The sequence below is a fragment of the Pteronotus mesoamericanus genome, unplaced genomic scaffold, assembly GCF_021234165.1.
Source record: "Pteronotus mesoamericanus isolate MK-2021 breed Mesoamerican mustached bat unplaced genomic scaffold, CSHL_Meso_final contig_25, whole genome shotgun sequence".
Classification (NCBI taxonomy): domain Eukaryota; kingdom Metazoa; phylum Chordata; class Mammalia; order Chiroptera; family Mormoopidae; genus Pteronotus; species Pteronotus mesoamericanus.
This window is the reverse complement of record NW_026555105.1, coordinates 40,794,259-40,812,600: the sequence shown is the minus strand read 5'-3', so window position 1 is coordinate 40,812,600 and position 18,342 is coordinate 40,794,259. Positions and strand designations below refer to the sequence as shown.

The 18,342-nt window shown below is 40.5% G+C and overlaps 1 pseudogene; it reads right to left on the bottom strand.

Annotated features, from left to right (window-relative positions):
- Positions 1-15,526: 15,526 nt before the first annotated feature.
- LOC129070986 (60S ribosomal protein L6-like) lies at positions 15,527-16,412 on the bottom strand (annotated as a pseudogene).
- Positions 16,413-18,342: the final 1,930 nt, after the last annotated feature.

Genomic DNA, 18,342 nt, shown 5'->3' with positions numbered 1-18,342 from the left:
GTAAGAGTGAAACATCTATCAGTTGCCTCTCGAACATGCCTTGACCAGGGACTGAACCCACAACCCAGGCATGTGCCCTGACCAGGAATCAAACCAGTGACCGCAGTGGATTGAGCACCAGCCTGCAGATCAAAAGATCACTGATTCAATTCCACATCAGGGCACATGCCTGGGTTGTGGGCCAAGTCTCCAGTAGGGGGCATGAAAGAGACAAACAATCACTGTTTCTCTCGCATATCATTTTTCTCTCCCTCTCTTTCTCCTTCCTTTTCCCTCTATCTAAAAATAAATAAATAAAATATTTAAAAAAGAAAGAAGCCCAGATGTAAGAACATATAGCATCTAGACTCTCATACACAGCTGATAGGAGGGTTGATGGGTAAGCCCACTTTGAAAACTGTTCAGTGGTGTTTATTAAAGCTACTACTCCAATCCTATTTCCCAGTAATTTAACTTAAAGGTGTAAAGGTTTGTTTATATCTACTAGCATACATGTGTTAACATATTCATAATAGCCAAGTACTAGAAAGACTCAAATGTCCATCAACGAATAAATTATGGTATATTCATACTATAGAATACAACACAGCAAAAAAAAAAAAAAAACAAAAACCAGAAAACTACTGATGTAAACTATAACATGGATAAATCTCAAAATTATTAAGTTGAGTAAAAGAAGCCAGATACAGAAGAACACATACTGTATGCTTCCATTTATATGAAGTTCGGAAGTAGGCAAAAAGAAGGGGAAGTGTCAAGTCAAGGTACATGTATAAAGGACCCATGGACAAAGCCAAAGTGGGGTAGGACTGAGGGTGGGAGGTGGGTGTGGGTGGGGCAGGGAAAGTGGTGGCGGGAAAATGGAGACAAATGTATTTGAACAATAAAAAAAGAAGTAGGCAAAAAAGAATCTATAATGATAGAAGTCAGAGCAGTGGCTACATCTGGTTGAGGGGGCAGTATGAACTGGAAAGGGATGTACCTTTTAGGGTAATGGAAATGTTCCCTATATGGAAATGAGTGGTGATTACATATGGATGTTTGCATATATAAAACTTCATGGAGCTGTACATGTGATATTATGCACTATATTTTAGTCATAGTTTAATAGAAAGGAAGTTAGGAAGAAAAAAGAGAGAGAATGAGAGTAGTGGGGGTGGAGTATAGAGGGAGGGACCAAGAGAGGAAGAAAAAATGAGAAAGAAAGAAAAAAACAAATCCAGGAATGTGTCCTCGCTTTACTCCTAGGGCTGTTAGTGGCAGATCCAGCAGTCCACATCCTTAGTAAGGAGTAAGGTAGTAAAAGAAGAATTAATTTGAGAACAAGAATTTATAAAGCTACTATAAAAGCACTGAGCCTCACAAATACCTCCAATGGTAATGGCAGGTCTAAAACAGGGGTGTCATCTACTGAGTGGCCAGAAAAAGAAAAGAAATTTTTATTCATTATCCCTATACCACCACTTGCAAGTCATACTCGGTGTCTGTGAGTGAAAGAGGTTTTGGCTTTGCAGTAACAGTGCTCTTTAATGTTGCGTCAAATACCTGAAAGAGATACCATGAGCACATTTTCTGCTGCTGCTGCTGCTGCTGCTGCTGCTGCTGCTTCAGAGGCTCAGAAGCAATATGGAAGCACAGCAATAAGGATTCAGTTCACCTGGGAATGACAGAAAATTCCAAAGAACAGTAGCTTATCTCAGAAATTTCTTATCTCTCTCACAAAATAAACTGAAGTCATACAGTCAAAGAATGGCCGGGCAGCTCTGCAAAGTCATCGGGACCTCATGCTCTCTGAGGTTCTCTGTTCTACTATCCCTCTAATGACCCTTGGTCTCGGGAACCAAAATAGTGAGTGGAGGCCCAGCCATCACATCCATGTTTCAGGGTAGCTGGCAATGTAAGGAAAAAAAGGAGAATGTGCCTCTGCCCTGAGGACTATCACACAACACTCTATTTTCAACTTGTTGGCCCAAACCTAGTCACACAGCCACACTGAGCTGGGAAGTTGGGAAATGTAGCCTTATAGTGGATCATGTTTATTCTGAATAAAACTGAGCTTCTTTTATAAAGGAAGAAGGAAAGAAGAGGTTTGTAAGTAGGCAGAAAGCAATCTTTCACAGCAGCCAATATATATGTTTACAATACATTTTTCCTCCACAATACATAATGTTATCTCTTAATAGAGTTAGCTATATTTTAAAACACTTTGTGGCTTTCCATATTTGGAAAAGATGCTTATGGCTGTTTTGCACTTTGTAGAGTTGAAATTAAGCGACTATTTTGATAACAGTATTGAGAAAATAACTGATTTTTATACTCAAAAAATCTTAAAGACCAAATAATGCAGAGTAATATTCAATTTTATTAGTGAATTATAGATAGTTGTATCTGTATCTCAAAGAACAAGATACCCCACTCAGCTTATGTGAACTAGGGATTAAGAATAAAGGGCAGCCCTTGCCGGGTAGCTCAGTTGGTTAGAGCATCATCCTGATACACCAAGGTTTCAAGTTGGATCTACGGTCAGCGCATGTGCAGGAGACAATCGATGAATGCAAAAATGGGTGGAACAACAAATCAATGTCTCTCTTCTCTCTCTCTTTTTCTCCCTCTTTTTTTTCTCTTTCTCTTCCTCTCAATAGCTAAACAATCAATCAATCAATAAAAAAGAATAAGGGGCAAATGAGGGAGGCTAAATTCCCTGTCATTATTTCCCCGCTTTTAGAAAGAAATTTTACCATCTCCCTGTAGCACTTTTCAGAAAAAAAATTTTTTTAAAGAAAAAAACTTGTAAGCTGATTAAGAACCAAGGCCACCTCATTTCCATTTATTTGGAGCCAGTGAAACTCAAGAGCCACAAAACCCTTTCATTCCCTCACATGCTCAGGGAAATGTAGCTTTGAGATGATGATCTTGTTCCTATGGTCATGCCTATTACTTTAAATAGAACCCACTATTCTTTTCATGACTCATATCACATTTAATAAAAGCTTAAATAAGAGATCTGGTGCTTTTTCCCTTCAAGAAAGCAGTCCTTGGTTTGGAGCAGGCTTAGGTTTGGTTGTTGTTTACATTTCAGTAGTGGTTTATTTATGATTCTCCTGTTATGCCTATTCTAAACTCTACTATTGTTTAAGCAAATTTACTTTCAACTCCCTACTGAGTTCACCAAAGACAAGTAATCCTCCTGCAATGGCAAGGCTGAAGATTAAGGCACCCTGGGTAATTAAGCACATCCCAAGGTTCAGCTAGTATGCTGCAATTTATACTAATTGCAGCCATTTAAAAGGTTCTACAGCATACACCCCAGCTTTAAAAAGGATTTGTGTTCTTCATTAGCATCCCTGTATCAGGCTAGGATGCTGGGTCACATTCCACGGTCAGGCTGTGTTGCAGCATTATGAGATTAGGGCTGCGAACATCACCCTTCTGCCACTAGTGCAACTGTCTAGTCCTTGGCCCCTTCAAGCAGCTGTGGTGGCTTTTGAGGGAAAGCTGGAGTGGGTGCCAGTAAGGAAGTGGAAACAACAAGGCCTGATGAATGTTGTTATGAAATTTGAAGTTGGGAGTTCAATTTTGAATCAGGGCCCAAAATGGTTACAATGAACATAACTTTCAGGATCTCCAATTCGATTTTTTTTAAAAGCAGCCTATAAGTGTGGTAGCAATGTGACATATTAGTTAACTATTGCTGCATAATAAACACTCTCCAAAAATTCTCAGGAGCATGCAATAATAAGCACTTACTTTGTTCACCAATCTGCATGTCTGGATATCCACCAGTCTAGCCTGGGTTTGGCAAGGCTGACTCAGCTCTGCTCGACTCTCCTGTTCCACCTGGAACTGGCAGATTAGCCTAGGCATTTCCTTCTCATGCTGATAACAGAGGCGAAAGAACTAGTCCACAAGAGCTGTCCAAGCTTTTGCTTGTGTCTTATCTACCAACATCCCACTTACCAAAGCAAGTCATTTGGCTGTAATCAGGGATTAGGATTAGGGTTAGGGTTAGGATTAGAGTTAAGATTAGAGTATATGGAGCACTGCAAAGTTACAAGGCAAAGGACACAGATCTAGAAAGGGATAAAGAATTTAATGCAAGATATCAGATGAGACAAATGGACTTGGAAATACACTGTTGATTAATGATGAAGAAAGAAAATGAGCCTTGGCTGGTATGGCTCAGTGGATTGAGCACTGGACTGTGGAGCAAAAGGTTTCAAGTTTGATTCCCAGTCAGGGCACATGCCTGGGTTGCGGGCCGGGTCCCCAGTGGGGAGCACGCGAGAGACAACCACACACTGATGTTTCTCTCCTTCTCTTTCTCCCTTCCCTCCCCTCTCTCTGAAAATAATAGATAAATAAAATGTTTAAAAATATGGATGATAGATAGATAGATAGATAGATAGATAGATGAAAGATAGATAGCTTTAAAAAACAGAAAAGAAAAAAAATGAGTCGGTGAACAATTATGTCCCACACAGACCTGTTGGTACAAATGGGAATGTTGTCTGAACAAAGCTTTGGTGTGAGAACTTGTAACTGACAGATTAATGGGTATGTTTGTCCTTTTGCAGGTGGTGCTTTAAGGCTCAGTTTCTTGGTGTGTAGCTTTCTTCTGTATTACCACTCTCAAATTTGGAGCATCTTATAAAACACCAAGTAGAGATGGCAAGTTGGCTCTGAGGAGGTTATAAGCTGTCCTTAACATTGATTTATGGAGGCTCTGATTTCAGAGGTTAACAAAGATTTGCTTTGGGTTTATGTGCTGTTTTCTGGTCATCTTGAACAGACAAATAAATGCGTAGCCTGCTTGGCTCAAGCCTTTTATGGGTAGGTGCAGCTGGATGAAAATCAGCTACAAAGGAGATCTGGGTGTTACCACTAATGGTGACTTTGTGTAACAGATGTTGCCTACATATTAGAAAAGTCTGCTTAATTTGTCTCTTGCAAACATGAAGCCTCTTAAAACTATTATGTACTAAACATTGTCTTGAAAATTCCATTCTTTTGTAACACAGTCCTCCAGGAAGAGCAGCAGTTTAGAATTAAAAGAATAAAAGAGACTCAAATGAAGAAATACTACGTCCTTTTTGCATGCATCTACATTTGCATCCATCATGATTTCAGTGAAGAGAGAAACCCGCCCCCCCCCCCGCCCGCCAAAAGAACATTCTGTTATTGGGAAGGGAAAATATACGCATTAAAAACAGAAGTCTAAATGAATAGGTACTGAGCAAGTGACGAAAAATTAGGGCAGAAATGGGGTTTTGCCTCCTATCATTTGCAAGCAAGCATCCCCATTGACTTTATTGCCTATGAGCAGAGTGGGTGACAGTGTTAGAAATCTTGCATACAATGCTAGGAAAGCGATTTCATCCCACTCACCATCTGGTCAGCTCAGCTTGATTTTCAAGCAAAAGATTAATCATTTGTGAGGTACATTAAGCCCCAGATTTTCACACTGCACCCCCCCCCATACACCGCTGTGATAGTCCTATACATATATCTCTACCTACCCTTCTCTCTTCAAATATGTATATATTCTATTTTTATTTTGGGGCATCCTGCATATCACCAAACAAATGGCTTCCACCTTTCCTCAATGAATAATACAAGTGTTCAAGACCATTAAAAAATGCTGCAAATTGTGGAACTGTGCATTGGTATAATTACTTTGAAAAGAAATATGTCAATTTTATCAAGAAATAAAGACTTCAACACTGTCCCCCAAAACTCCGCTTCTGGGAATCTACTCAAATAACTCAAGACAATAAAAAAGCACATCACAAAAATACATTCTTTTCATAGCAGAAATGGCATTTTTATAATAAAACTGGAAGCAAACCCAAATGTTACTTGAGGTTATATTTAAATAAATTATTATTTCTACCTTCTTATTTTTTAAATTAATTTATATCTTTTTTTTAATTTTTCAAATACATTTGTCTCTATCCGCCACCATTTTCCCCTGCCCCACCCACACCCATTTCCCCCACTCAATCCTTCCCCACCTTGGCTGCGTCCATGTGTCATTCAGAGCTGTTCCTTGATCTGACTCTTCCCGTTCCCCTCCACACTACCCCCGTCACTCCCCTCCCTGTCTGTTTCTTCTTCCTATCAATGTTGCTGATCATATTTTCCTTGCTGGCTTGTTTTGCTGATTAGGTTCCACTATTAGGTGAGATCGTATGGTATTTGTCTTTATCACCTGGCTTATTTTGCATAGCATAATCCTGTCCAGTTCCATCCATGCCATCGTGAAGGGTAGTAGCTCTTTCTTTCTGCTGCATATTATTCCATTGTGTAAATGTACCATAGTTTTTTGATCCACTCATTTACTGATGGGCACTTAGGCAGCTTCCAGCACTTCGCTATTCCAAATTGTGCTGCTATGGACATTGGGGTGCATAGGTTCTTTTGAATTGGTGTTTCAGGCCCCTTAGGGTATAATCCCAGCAGTGGAATTGCAGGTCCAAAAGGAAATTCCATTTTTAGATTTTTAAGGAAATTCCAAACCATTTTAGACAGTGACTGCACCACTCTGCATTCCCACCAACAGTGTACTAGGGTTCCCTTTTCTCCACAACTTTGCCAGCACCTATTGTTTGTTGATTTGTTTGTGATGGCCATTCTGACTGGTGTGAAGTGGTATCTCATTGTAGTTTTAATTTGCATTTCTCTGATGGCTAGTGATGCTGAGCATCCTTTCAAATGTCTCTGGGCCCTGTGTATGTCCTCCTTGGAGAAGTGTCTGTTCAGGCCCTTTACCCATTTTTTAATTGGATTGTTTGTCTTCCTGGAAAGGAATCATGTGAGTTCTTTATACATTTTGAATATCAAACCGCTGTCTGAGGTATCATTGGGAAATATATTTTCCCATACAGCTGGCTCCCTTTTCATTTTGCTGATGTTTTCTTTAGCAGTGCAGAGCTTCTTATTTTGATGAAGTCTCATTTCTTTATTTTTTCCTTTATGTCCCTTGCTCTGGGGACATATCCATGAAAATATTGCCATATGGAATATCAAGAGATTCCTGCCAATGTTCTACTCTAGGACATTTATGGTGTCGTGACTTATATGTAAGTCTTTTATCTATCTTGAACTTATTTTTGTGTATGCTGTCAGTTGATGATCAATTTCAATTTTTTGCATGTACTTGTACAAGATCTTCCACCACCATTTGTTGAAGAGGCGATTGTTGCTCCATTTTATGCATATGCCCCCTTTGTCGAATATTAATTGACCACAGAGACATGGGTTTATTTCTGGGCTTTAAACTCTGTTCCACTGGTCTATGGGTCTGTTCTTCTGCCAGTACCAGATTGTTTTGAGTATAGTGGCTTTGTAATATAGTGTGCTCTCCGGTATTGTGATCCCTCCTACTTTGTTTTTCTTTCTCAAAATTGCTGAGGCTATTCAGGGTCGTTTATGGTTCCATATAAATTTTTGAAATGTCTCTTCTATTTCTGTGAAATATGTTATTGGTATCTTAATAGGGATTGCTTTGAATCTATCAATTGCTTTGGGTAGTGTGGACATTTTGATGATGTTAATTCTTCCAATCCATGAACACAGTATATGCTTCCATTTATTTGTGTCTTTCTTAATTTCTTTCTTCAGTGTTGTGTACTCTTCTGCATACAGGTCTTTTACCCCCTTGGTTAAATTAATTCCTAGGTACTTTATTTTTCTTATTACTATAGCAAATGGAATTTTTTCCTCATTTCTGCTTCTGATATTTCATTGTCAGTGTACAAAAAAGCCTTCAATTTCTGAATATTGACCTTGTATCCTGCTATTTTGCCAAATTCACTTACTAGGTGAAGTAGTTTTTTGGTGGAGTCTATAGGGTTTTCCATGTACAATAGCATGTCATCTGCAAACAATAATAGATTTACTTCTTCCTTTCCAATTTCGATTCCTTTTATTTCTTTTTCTTTTTTTTGAAATTTTATTTTAATTTATTTTTTCAAATACATTTCTCTCTGACTCCCGCCACCACTTTCCCTTGCCCCCTCCCTCCTCCCCTCCCTCAGCTATTCCCCTTTGGTTTTGTCCATGAGTCCTTGCTATATGTTCCTTGACTTTCCCCTTCCCTTCCTTTTCCCCGCCCCCACTCCCTCCTTCCCTCTTTTCTCTGTTGATTTCTTTTCCTTTCAGTGTTGCTAGTCATATTTTCCTTGTATCTTTGTATTGTTGGTTAGGATCTACTTATAGGTGAGATCATAAAGTATTGGTCTTTAGCCCCCTGGCTTATTTCGCTTAGCATAATGCTCTCCAGTTCCATCCATGCTGTTGAGAAGTTTACTAGTTCTTTTTTCCTTTGTGCTGCGTAGTATTCCATTGTGTATGTGTACCATGATTTTTAGGTCCAATCAGCTACTGATGGGCATTTAGGTTGCTTCCAACACTTGGCTATTGAAAATTGTGCTGCAATGAACATTGGGGTGCATAGGTTCTTTTCTATTGGCATTCTGGTGTTCTTAGGGTATATCCCAACAGGGGAATCACTGGATCAAAAGGCAATTCCATTTTCGGCTTTTTGAGGAAATTCCACACTGCTTTCCACAGTGGCTGCACAGGGGAATGCACAGTCTGCATTCCCACCAAGAGTGTACTAGGGTTCCCTTTTCTCCACAATCTCACCAGCACTTGTTGTTTGTTGATCTGTTTATGGTGGCCATTCTAACCACCTCATGGTGGTTTTGATCTGCATTTCTCTGATGGCTAGTGATGCTGAGCATCATTTCAAATCCCTCTGGGCCCTCTGTATCTCCTCCTTGGAAAAGCGTCTGCCCAGGTCCTTTGCCCACTTTTTGATTGCATCGTTTGTCGTCTTGAGGTGGAGTCAAGTGAGTTTTTATATATCTTGGAGATCGAATCTCTATCCGATGTATCATTAGCGAATATATTTTCCCATAGGGTTGGCTCCCTTTTCATTTTGCTGATGTTTTCTTTCGCCGTGCAGAAGCTTCTTATTTTGATGAGGTCCCACTTGTTTATTCTTTCCTTTATGTCCCTTGCTTTAGGAGACATATCGGTGAAAAAATTGCTGCGTGGGATATCTGAGTTTCCTGCCAATGTTCTCCTCTGGGACTTTGACGGTATTGTGACTTATATTTAAGTCTTTTATCCACCTTGAGTTTATTTTTGTGTATGGTGTCAGCTGATGATCCAATTTCAATTTTTTGTATGTAGCCGTCCAGCTCTCCCAACACCATTTGTTGAAGACGCTGTTATTGCTCCATTTTATGCTTCTGCCCCCTTTGTCAAATATTAGATGTCCATAGAGACCTGGGCTTATTTCTGGGCTTTCTATTCTGTTCCACTGGTGTATGGGTCTGTTCTTGTGCCAGTACCAGATTGTTTTGAGTATAGTGGCTTTGTAGTAGAGTTTGATGTCCGGCATTGTGATCCCTCCTACTTTGTGTTTCTTTCTCAAAATTGCTGAGGCTATTCAAGGTCGTTTATGGTTCCATATAAATTTTTGAAATGTCTGTTCTATTTCTGTGAAATACGTCATTGGTATCTTAATAGGGATTGCGTTGAATCTATAAATTGCTTTGGGTAGTATGGACATTTTGATGATATTAATTCTTCCAATCCATGAGCACGGTATATGCTTCCGTTTATTTGTGTCTTCCTTAATTTCTTCTTTCAATGTTGTATAGTTTTCTGCATACAGGTCTTTTACGCCCTTGGTTAAATTAATTCCTAGGTACTTTATTTTTCTTCTTGCTATATCGAATGGTATCTTTGTTTCTGATTTCTTCCTCTTCTATTGCATTGCTGGTGTACAAAAATGCCCTTGATTTCTGAATGTTGACTTTGTATCCTGCTGTTTTGCCAAATTCACTTATTAGATTGAGGAGTTTTTTGGTAGAGTCTACAGTGTTCTCTATATACACTATCATGTCATCTGCAAACAATGATAGCTTTATTTCCTCCTTTCCTATTTGCATGCCTTTTATCTCTTTCACTTGTCTGACCGCTGTGGCTAGGACTTCCAATAAGATGTTGAAAAGAAGCAGTGAGAGCGGACATCCTTGTCATGTTCCCAATCTTAGTGGGAAAGCTTTCAGTTTTTGCCCGTTGAGTATGATATTGGCTGTAGGCTTTTCATATATGACCTTTATTACGTTGAGGAATGCCCCATTTCGTCCCATTTTGCTGAGTGTTTTGATCATAAATGGGTGCTGTACATTATCGAATGCTTTTTCTGCATCTATCGAGGTGATCATGTGGTTTTTGTCTTTTCTTTTATTTATGTGATGTATCACGTTTACTGATTTGCGTATATTGAACCATCCCTGCATGCCTGGGATGAATCCCACTTGATCGTGGTGGATAATCTTTTGAATGTATTGCTGGATGCGGTTTGCCAATATTTTGTTGAGGATTTTAGCATCTATGTTCATCAGTGAAATTGGCCTGTAGTTTTCTTTCTTTGTAGGGTCTTTATCTGGTTTTGGGATCAGGGTGATGCTGGCCTCACAGAAAGAATCTGGGAGTCTCTCCTCCTCTTGGATTTTTTGGAATAGTCTGAAAAGGACAGGGATTAGCTCCTCCTTAAATGTTTTGTAAAATTCTTCTATGAAACCGTCCTGTCCTGGGCTTTTGTGTGCTGGGAGTTTCTTGGTTACTGCTTCAATTTCCCCAGCTGTTATCAGTCTGTTCAAGCTTTCTGTTTCTTCCTCCTTCAGTGTTGGAAGATTATACTTTTCTAAAAATTTGTCCATTTCATCAAGATTTTCAAATTTGTTGGCATATAATTGTCCAAAGTAGTTTCTGACAATCCTTTGTATTTCTCAGTTTTATTTCTCCTCTCTCATTTCTGATATTATTAATTTGGGTCCTCTCCCCTTTTTTCTTCATAAGTTTGCTTAAAGGCTTTTCAATTTTATTTATCTTTTCAAAGAACCAGCTTCTGGATTGGTTGATCCTCTCAATTGTTCTTTTGGTCTCTATGTTATTCAGTTCTGCTCTAATCTTGACTATTTCCTTCCTTCTACTTGCTCTGGGATATATTTGTTGTTGTTTTTCAAGTTCTTGAAAATGTGTTTTAAGGTCTTTTATTTGAAATGTTTCTATCTTTTTTAGGTGGGCCTGTATTTCTATGAACTTCCCTCTCAGGACTGCCTTTGCTGTGTCCCCTAGGTTTTGGACTGTTTTCTGTCATTTTCATTTGTTTCCAGCAATTTTTTGATTTCTTCTCATATCTCATAATTGACCCATTTATTGTTTAATAGTGTACTGTTCAGTCTCCATGAGTTTGCAAGTTTTTGAAGTTTCTCTTGGAGGTTGATTTCAAGTTTCAAGCCCTTGTAGTACAAGAAAAAGTTTGGTATTATTTCAATTTTCCTGAATGTGCTGAGGGTTGCTTTGTGTCCTATCATGTGGTCTATCTTTGAAAAACTGCCATGAGCATTTGAAAAGAATATGTATTTTTCTTCTTTGGGATGTAAGGTTCTATATAGGTCAGTTAAGTCTCTTTGATTCAGTGTGTCATTCAGTGCCACAATATGTTTATTAATGTTTTGTTTTGGAAGATCTGTCCATTTTTGACAGTGGGGTGTTGAAATCCCCTACTATCAGTGTGTTGCTGTCTATATCTTTTTTGAAGTCATCCATCAATTTCCTTATAAACATGGGGGCTCCTATATTGGGAGAATATAAGTTTACAATGTTGATGTCTTCTTGATAGATTCTTCCTCTCAGTATTATAAGGTGGCCCTCTGGGTCTCTCTTTATGGCCTTTGTTTTGAATCTAATTTGTCTGATACAAGTATGGCAATCCCAGCCTTTTTCTCATTCCCATTTGCTTGGAATATTTTTTTCCATCCTTTTACTTTCAATCTGTGTAGGTCTCTTGCTCTGAGGTGGGTCTCTTGTATGCAGCATATGTGTGGGTCATGTCGTCTTATCCATTCAGCTACCCTGTGTCTTTTGATTGGGGCATTTAGTCCATTCACACTGAGAGATATTACTGATAGAAACTTACTCATCTTTTCGCTTTGTACCTGTGTTCCTCTCTCTCTCACTTTTTCCCTTCATCTGCTTAAACCAATCCCCTTAGCATATCTTGGAGTGCTGGTTTGGTATAGTTGTATTCTTTTAGTCTTCTCTTGTTTGGGAAACTCTGCATTTCCCTTCTATTTTAATGGAGAGCTTAGCTGGGTAGAGCAGCCTTGGCTGTAGGCCCTTCCTTTTCATGGCTTGAAATATTTGTTGCCATTCCCTTCTGGCTTGTAGTGTTTCTGTTGAGAAGTCAGCTTCTAGCCGTATTTGGGCTCCCTTGTATGTTACTTTCTCCTTCTCCCTTGCTGCTTTGAGGATTCTCTCTTTGTCTTTGACATTTGCCATTTTAATGATGATGTGCCTTGGAGTGGACCTCTTTGACTCCTCTTGAGTGGGGTCCTCTGTGCCTTCTGGATCCATGAGAGCCTTTGTCTCCTCAAATTAGAGAAATTTTCCATCATTACTTTTTCAAGGAGGTTCTCTATCCCTTGCTCCTCTTCTTCTTCTTCTGGTATCCCTATTACATGGATATTATTGCATTTCAGGTTGTCCTGCATTTCCCTAAATGCCTTTTCAGTCTTTTTGAGTCTTTTTTCCATTTCGTGTTCTTTCTGGGAGCTTCTTTCTACCTTATCCTCCATCTCACTGATTCGATCCTCGGCTTCATCCAGCCTGCTTTGGATTCCTTCTACTGTGTTCTTCAATTCAGAAATGGTATTCTTCATATCCTCTTGTGTCTTCTTGATAGTTTTATGTCCTTTTCCAGGCTGATATAGTTTGCTGTAACATCCTGATAGTTTCTCTGCAGTTTCTCATAGTTCTCTTTGAGCTGGCTGAGCTCATTGACCTTCCTTAGAACCATTGTTTTGAATTCAGTATCTGAGAGTTCCCTTGCCTCTATTTCTTTTAGCTCTCTCTGTGGGGAGTCCCCGTTTCCACTCATTTGGGGGGAACTTCTTTTTCTTCCCATTTTTGTGAGAGTCTGTTAAGTATCTTTGTCCTTTACTTTTCTTTCTGGGCCTGCCTCTGATGATGTCAGTTGTTGACCCTGTAGGACCTAGGGTCGTTTGTTGGAGCCTTCCAAGAGTCTAATGTCTGTGTCTGACTCCTGCTTGGAGCAGCTCTGTGACCCCTTCAGTCAGCACTGGGCTATTTTTTGGGATCTCTCTTCACTCGGGCTCCTTGAGCATGCTCCCAGCGCAGCAGGATCCCCTGCCTGCCTGGGCTCGCATGTGCTTGCCGCAGACCAGGGGGCTTATTCACGACCTCGTGTACTCATCTGGCCCCCCTGGCCAGCGAGCTCCACGGCACTGGGCAATTTAGGGTCTTCTATTGTGTATTTTCCCACTTTTGGCTCTTTGGGTGCGTTGCTTGCCCTCGCCAAATGGGGACTACGGAAATGGGAGGAAGTCAGCTCCAGGACTCTCGGGTTAATCCTGTCTCTGGTCTCTCCTCCAGGGACTCTGGGCAGCTCTACTAATTTTGTGGGCCGCTCCGCAATCTCCGGTGGGTGCATCAATTTACGCCTGCCCTAGCTACTTTGTGCACTCCCTACCAGGCCGTATAGGTGCCAATCTGTGGGAGGCCTTGCCAGCCGGTGCAAGCGTTCGTAAGCCCTCGCGGGTCACACACACGCTCGACAACCCTCGCCAGTCACCCGGTGCAAGTGTGCACGCCTGCACTGGGTGTTTTTGTGGATTCTATGTGTGCTTTTTGGCTCTTGGTCTTTGGGGGTGTGGCCTCTTCCCGCGCAATGGAGACAACAGCAAGGAGAAGGAGTCGGGACTCCCCGGTTCCTCCTCCCGTTCTTTCCCCAATGCCTCTGTCTCCAGTCTCTCCTCAAGGCTCTCCCAGCCAGTCTGCACTCAGCCCCGCAGCTCACACGCTTACAAGCTGTGTGTGGAGCGCACAAAAGGCAGGTTAATTGATTCCCTTATGCCTGAGCGAGATGGTAGCTGCAGAGTGGGAGGCGTGCCATCACCCAGGCTCCACCGGCCGCCGTGTCAGTTCTCCTCACAAAGTTTTCCTCACCGTTCTTTTCCCAGGCACCAGCCCACCCCACTGTCGCCTCTACCCAGAGATCAAGGAGGGTGGCTGCCACTGCAACTTTTGTGTTTGCCCTTTAAATGTGTCTTTACATCCCCAGCCACCTGTCTCTGGCAGAGAGTGCTCCTAAGCTTTTCGGGGTTGCGTTTTGTCTGTATTTTCTTGGTTTTATCTGCTGTAGTTTAGGGGTCCCTGTTTATGATTCAGACCCCGTTCTTCTCGAGGGAAGCTAACTGGCTGTTTCAATGTCCTCTGTTGCCAGTGCCCGTGGGCACCAAGCCCACCGTCTCGAGCCTCGACTGCACTTCTCACCTGTTGGGATGTGTGAGAGTCAAATCCACTGTCCACGGCACCAAGGCTCCTCTCCCACTATCACTCCACTGCTTTCCAGGTGATTACTTCACTATTTAGTTGCAATTCCAGTTTGGTCTTTGGAGTAGGTCAGCGTGACTCCCATTCACTCCTCCGCCATCTTCTCTCTGGGATTTTTCCTTCTATTTATTTTTCTTGTCTGACCACTGTGGCTACACATTCCAATACTATGTTGAATAGTATTAGTGAAAGCAGACATCCTTGTTGTGTTCCCGATCCAGTGGGAAAGCTTTCAGTTTTTGCTCATTGAGTATGATGTTGGCTGTAGGTTTTTGATATGTGGCCTTTATTACATTAAGGTATGCCCCCATTTTTCCCATTTTGCTGAGTGTTTTGATCATAAACCGGTGCTGTACCTTATCGAATGCTTTTTCTGCATCTATCGAGATGATCATGTGATTTTTTCTTTTCCTGTATTTATGTGATGTATTACATTTATTGATTTGCATATATTGAACCATCCTTGCTCCATGGTATGAATCCCACCTGATCATGATGAATGATCTTTTTAAGATATCTCTGGATGCCGTTTGCCAATATTTTGTTGAGGATTTTAGCATCTATGTTCATCAGCGAAATTAGCCTGTAGTTTTCTTTCTTTGTAGGATCTTTATCTGGTTTTGGGTAGAGTGACGCTGGCCTCATGAAAAGAATCTGGGAGTCATCGCTCATCTTGGGTTTTTTGGAATAGTCTGAGGACAGAGGTTATCTCTTCCTGAAATGCTTTGTAAAATTCTCCTGTGAAACTGTGCAGTCCAGGGTTTTTATGTGCTCGGAGTATTTTTATTACTGCTTCAATTTCCCCAGCTGTTATTGGTCTGTTCAGGCTTTCTTCTTCTTCTTCATTCAGTGTTGGAAGATTATACTTTTTTAGAAATTTGTCCATTTCATTGAGGTTTTCAAATTTCTTGGCATATAATTGTTCATAGTAGATTCTGACAACCCTTTGTATTTCTGTGGTATCAGTTGTTATTTCTCCTCTTTCATTTTTGATATTATTTATTTGGATCCTCTCCCTTTTTTTTCTTGATGCGTCTGCTTAAAGACTTGTCGGTTTTATTTTATTTATTTTTTTTAACAGATCAGTTGTTTAATTAGGTTTCTCAAAAGAAATTTGGGACTTCATTTTGTGAGGATAAAGCCCATTTGTGAGAGCAAACACAAGCGGAGGTAGCCCTGGAGCTGAGGGACAGCTTTGATTTTTGGCAGAATTTGTGAGTCCACAGCTTTCTGATCAACCTTGTGTTGCTCTGTAATCTTGTATTTCTCCTTCTCGTTGTCGAAGATCTCCTGGTGCCTGGGCTTGCGCAGCTTCTTCTTGAAGTAAGCATCAGTGAGATGCTTGGCGATTTTCACACCACTGATATCAATTTTGGTGGAGGTGGCAATGACAAATTTCTGGTGTGTTCTATGCAGAGGAACTCGATTAAGGGCCAGAGGTCCATCACAAGTAGCAAGCCACTGCTCAGTTGCTTCAGGAAAACCACCCTCTTGCCTCTGTGGCACCCAGTGAAGATGATGAGAATGGTCCCGGGATTGATGCTGGCCCGCAGTTTTCTCACATGCTGACTGAAGGGCTTCTTGCCATGGCTCAACAGCTTTCGAGGCACATCTTCAGTAGGATAGTATCTAGGCATTTTGCGAAGTTTAACCACTCGGGTACCACTATTCTTTTCACCAACTGGCTTTGTGACAGTAACCATAACTTTCCCCTTTTTCTTTTCAATCCTGGATTTAGCTGCGGAATACTTCCTCTTGTACATGGCCTTTCAGGAATACATGGCTGACTGGGAATACCTGCCAATTCCTCTGACTAGGACAGGGTTTCGGCTGCAGTGGGGCTTCCCCTTCTTAGGCGTCTTGGCCTTAAGGTTACCCTTCTTAACCTTGCCACCAGCATCAGCCTTCTTGGCTTCAGGTTTCTTCTCCTTGGTATCCGGCTTCTCAGTTTTTTCACCCGCCATGTTGCAAGATGGGAAAAACTTGTCGGTTTTATTTATCTTTCCAAAGAACCAGCTCCTGGACTGGTTGATCCTTTGAATTGTTCTTTTTGTCTCTATGTCATTCAATTCTGCTCTGATCTTGATTATTTCCTTCATCCTACTTGCTCTGGGGTTTATTTGTTGTTGTTTCTCCAGTTCTTTAAGCTGTAGGGTTAGGCCATTTATTTGAAATGTTTCTATCTTTTTTAGGTAAGCCTGTATTGCTATGAACTTTCTTCTCAGGGCCTTTTCTGTGTCCCATAGGTTTTGGACTGTTGTATGTTCTTTTTCATTTGTATCCAAAAACTTTTTTATTTCTTCTCTTTTCTCATTATTGACCCATTCATTGTTTAATACTGTGCTATTCAGTCTCCATGAGTTTGAATTTTTTTGAGGTTTTTCCTTGAGGTTGGTTTCTAGTTTCAAGCCTTTGTGGTCCGAGAAAATGTTTGGTATTATTTCAATTTTACTGAATTTGTTAAGGCTTCTTTTGTGTCCTATCATGTGGTCTGTCTTTGAAAAAGTTCCATGCACATTTGAAAATAATGTGTATTTTGCTTCTCTGGGTTGAAAGTTTCTATATATGTCAGTTAAGTCCATTTGATATAATGCATCATTCAGTTCCACAATATCCTTGTTAGTGTTTGGAAGATCTATCCATTTTTTACAGTGGGGTGTTAAAATCCCATACTATCAGTGTGTTGCTATCTATGTCTTTCTTGAAGTCTTCCAAGATTTCCCATATATATTTGGGTGCTCCTATGTTGGGTGCGTATAGGTTTACGATATTCATGTCTTCTTGATGGATTCCCTCTGGGTCTCTTTTTATGGCCTTTGTTTTGAAATCTACTTTGTCTGATATTCTGCTACCCTGCTGTTTTTCCCTGTCCATTTGCTTGGAATATTTTTTTCCATCCCTTTACTTTCAATCTGTGTAGGTCTTTTGTTCTGAGATGGGTCTCTTGTAGGCAGCATATGTGTGGGTCATGTTTTCTTATCCATTCAGCTACCCTATGCCTTTTGATTGGGGCATTTAGTCCATTTACATTAACAGTTATTATTGATAGGAACTTATACATTTTTTCTCTTTGTACCTGTGTTCTTCTTTTCTCACTCATTTTCTTCATCTTCTTAAAGTAGTGCCTTTAGTATATCTTGTAGTGCTGCTTTGGCGGAGATGTAGTCTTTTAGCCCTCTTTTGTTTGGGAAACTCCTTATTTCACCTTCCATTTTAATTGAGAGCCTTGCTGGGTAGAGCAGTCTTGGTTGCAGGCCTTTGCTTTTCATTCCTTGGAATATTTCTTGCCATTCCCTTCTGGCTTGTAGTGTTTCTGTTGAGAAGTGAACGGCTAGCCATATTGGGGCTCCCTTGTATGTTACTACTTCTTTCTACCTTGCTTGCTTTAGGATTCTCTGTTTGTTTTTGATATTTGCCATTTTAATGATGATGTGTCTTGGAGTGGGCATCTTTGGAATGGGGCCGTCTGTGCTTCCTAGACTTGTGAGAATTTTTCTCTCCTCCAACTAAGGAGTTTTCCATCATTACTTTTTTTAAAAAGTTCTGTATCCCTTGCTCCTCTTCTCCTTCTGGTATCCCTATTATACAAATATTATTATGTTTCAGGTTGTCCTGCATTTCCCTCAGTGCCTCTTCATTCTTTTTGAGTCTTTTTTCCATTTCTTGCTCTTTCTGGGAGCTCTTTTCTATGTTGTCCTCCAGCTCGCTGATTCGATCCTCTCCTTCATCTAGCCTGCTTTTGATTCCTTCTACTGTGTTCTTCATTTCAGAAATGGTATTCTTCTTTTCCTCTTGCATCTTATTTATAGTTTCTATGTCCTTTTTCATGCTTATATAGTTTGCAGTAAGTTCCTTATAGTTTCCCTGTAGTTTCTCATAGTTCTCTTTTAGCTCACTGAGCTCATT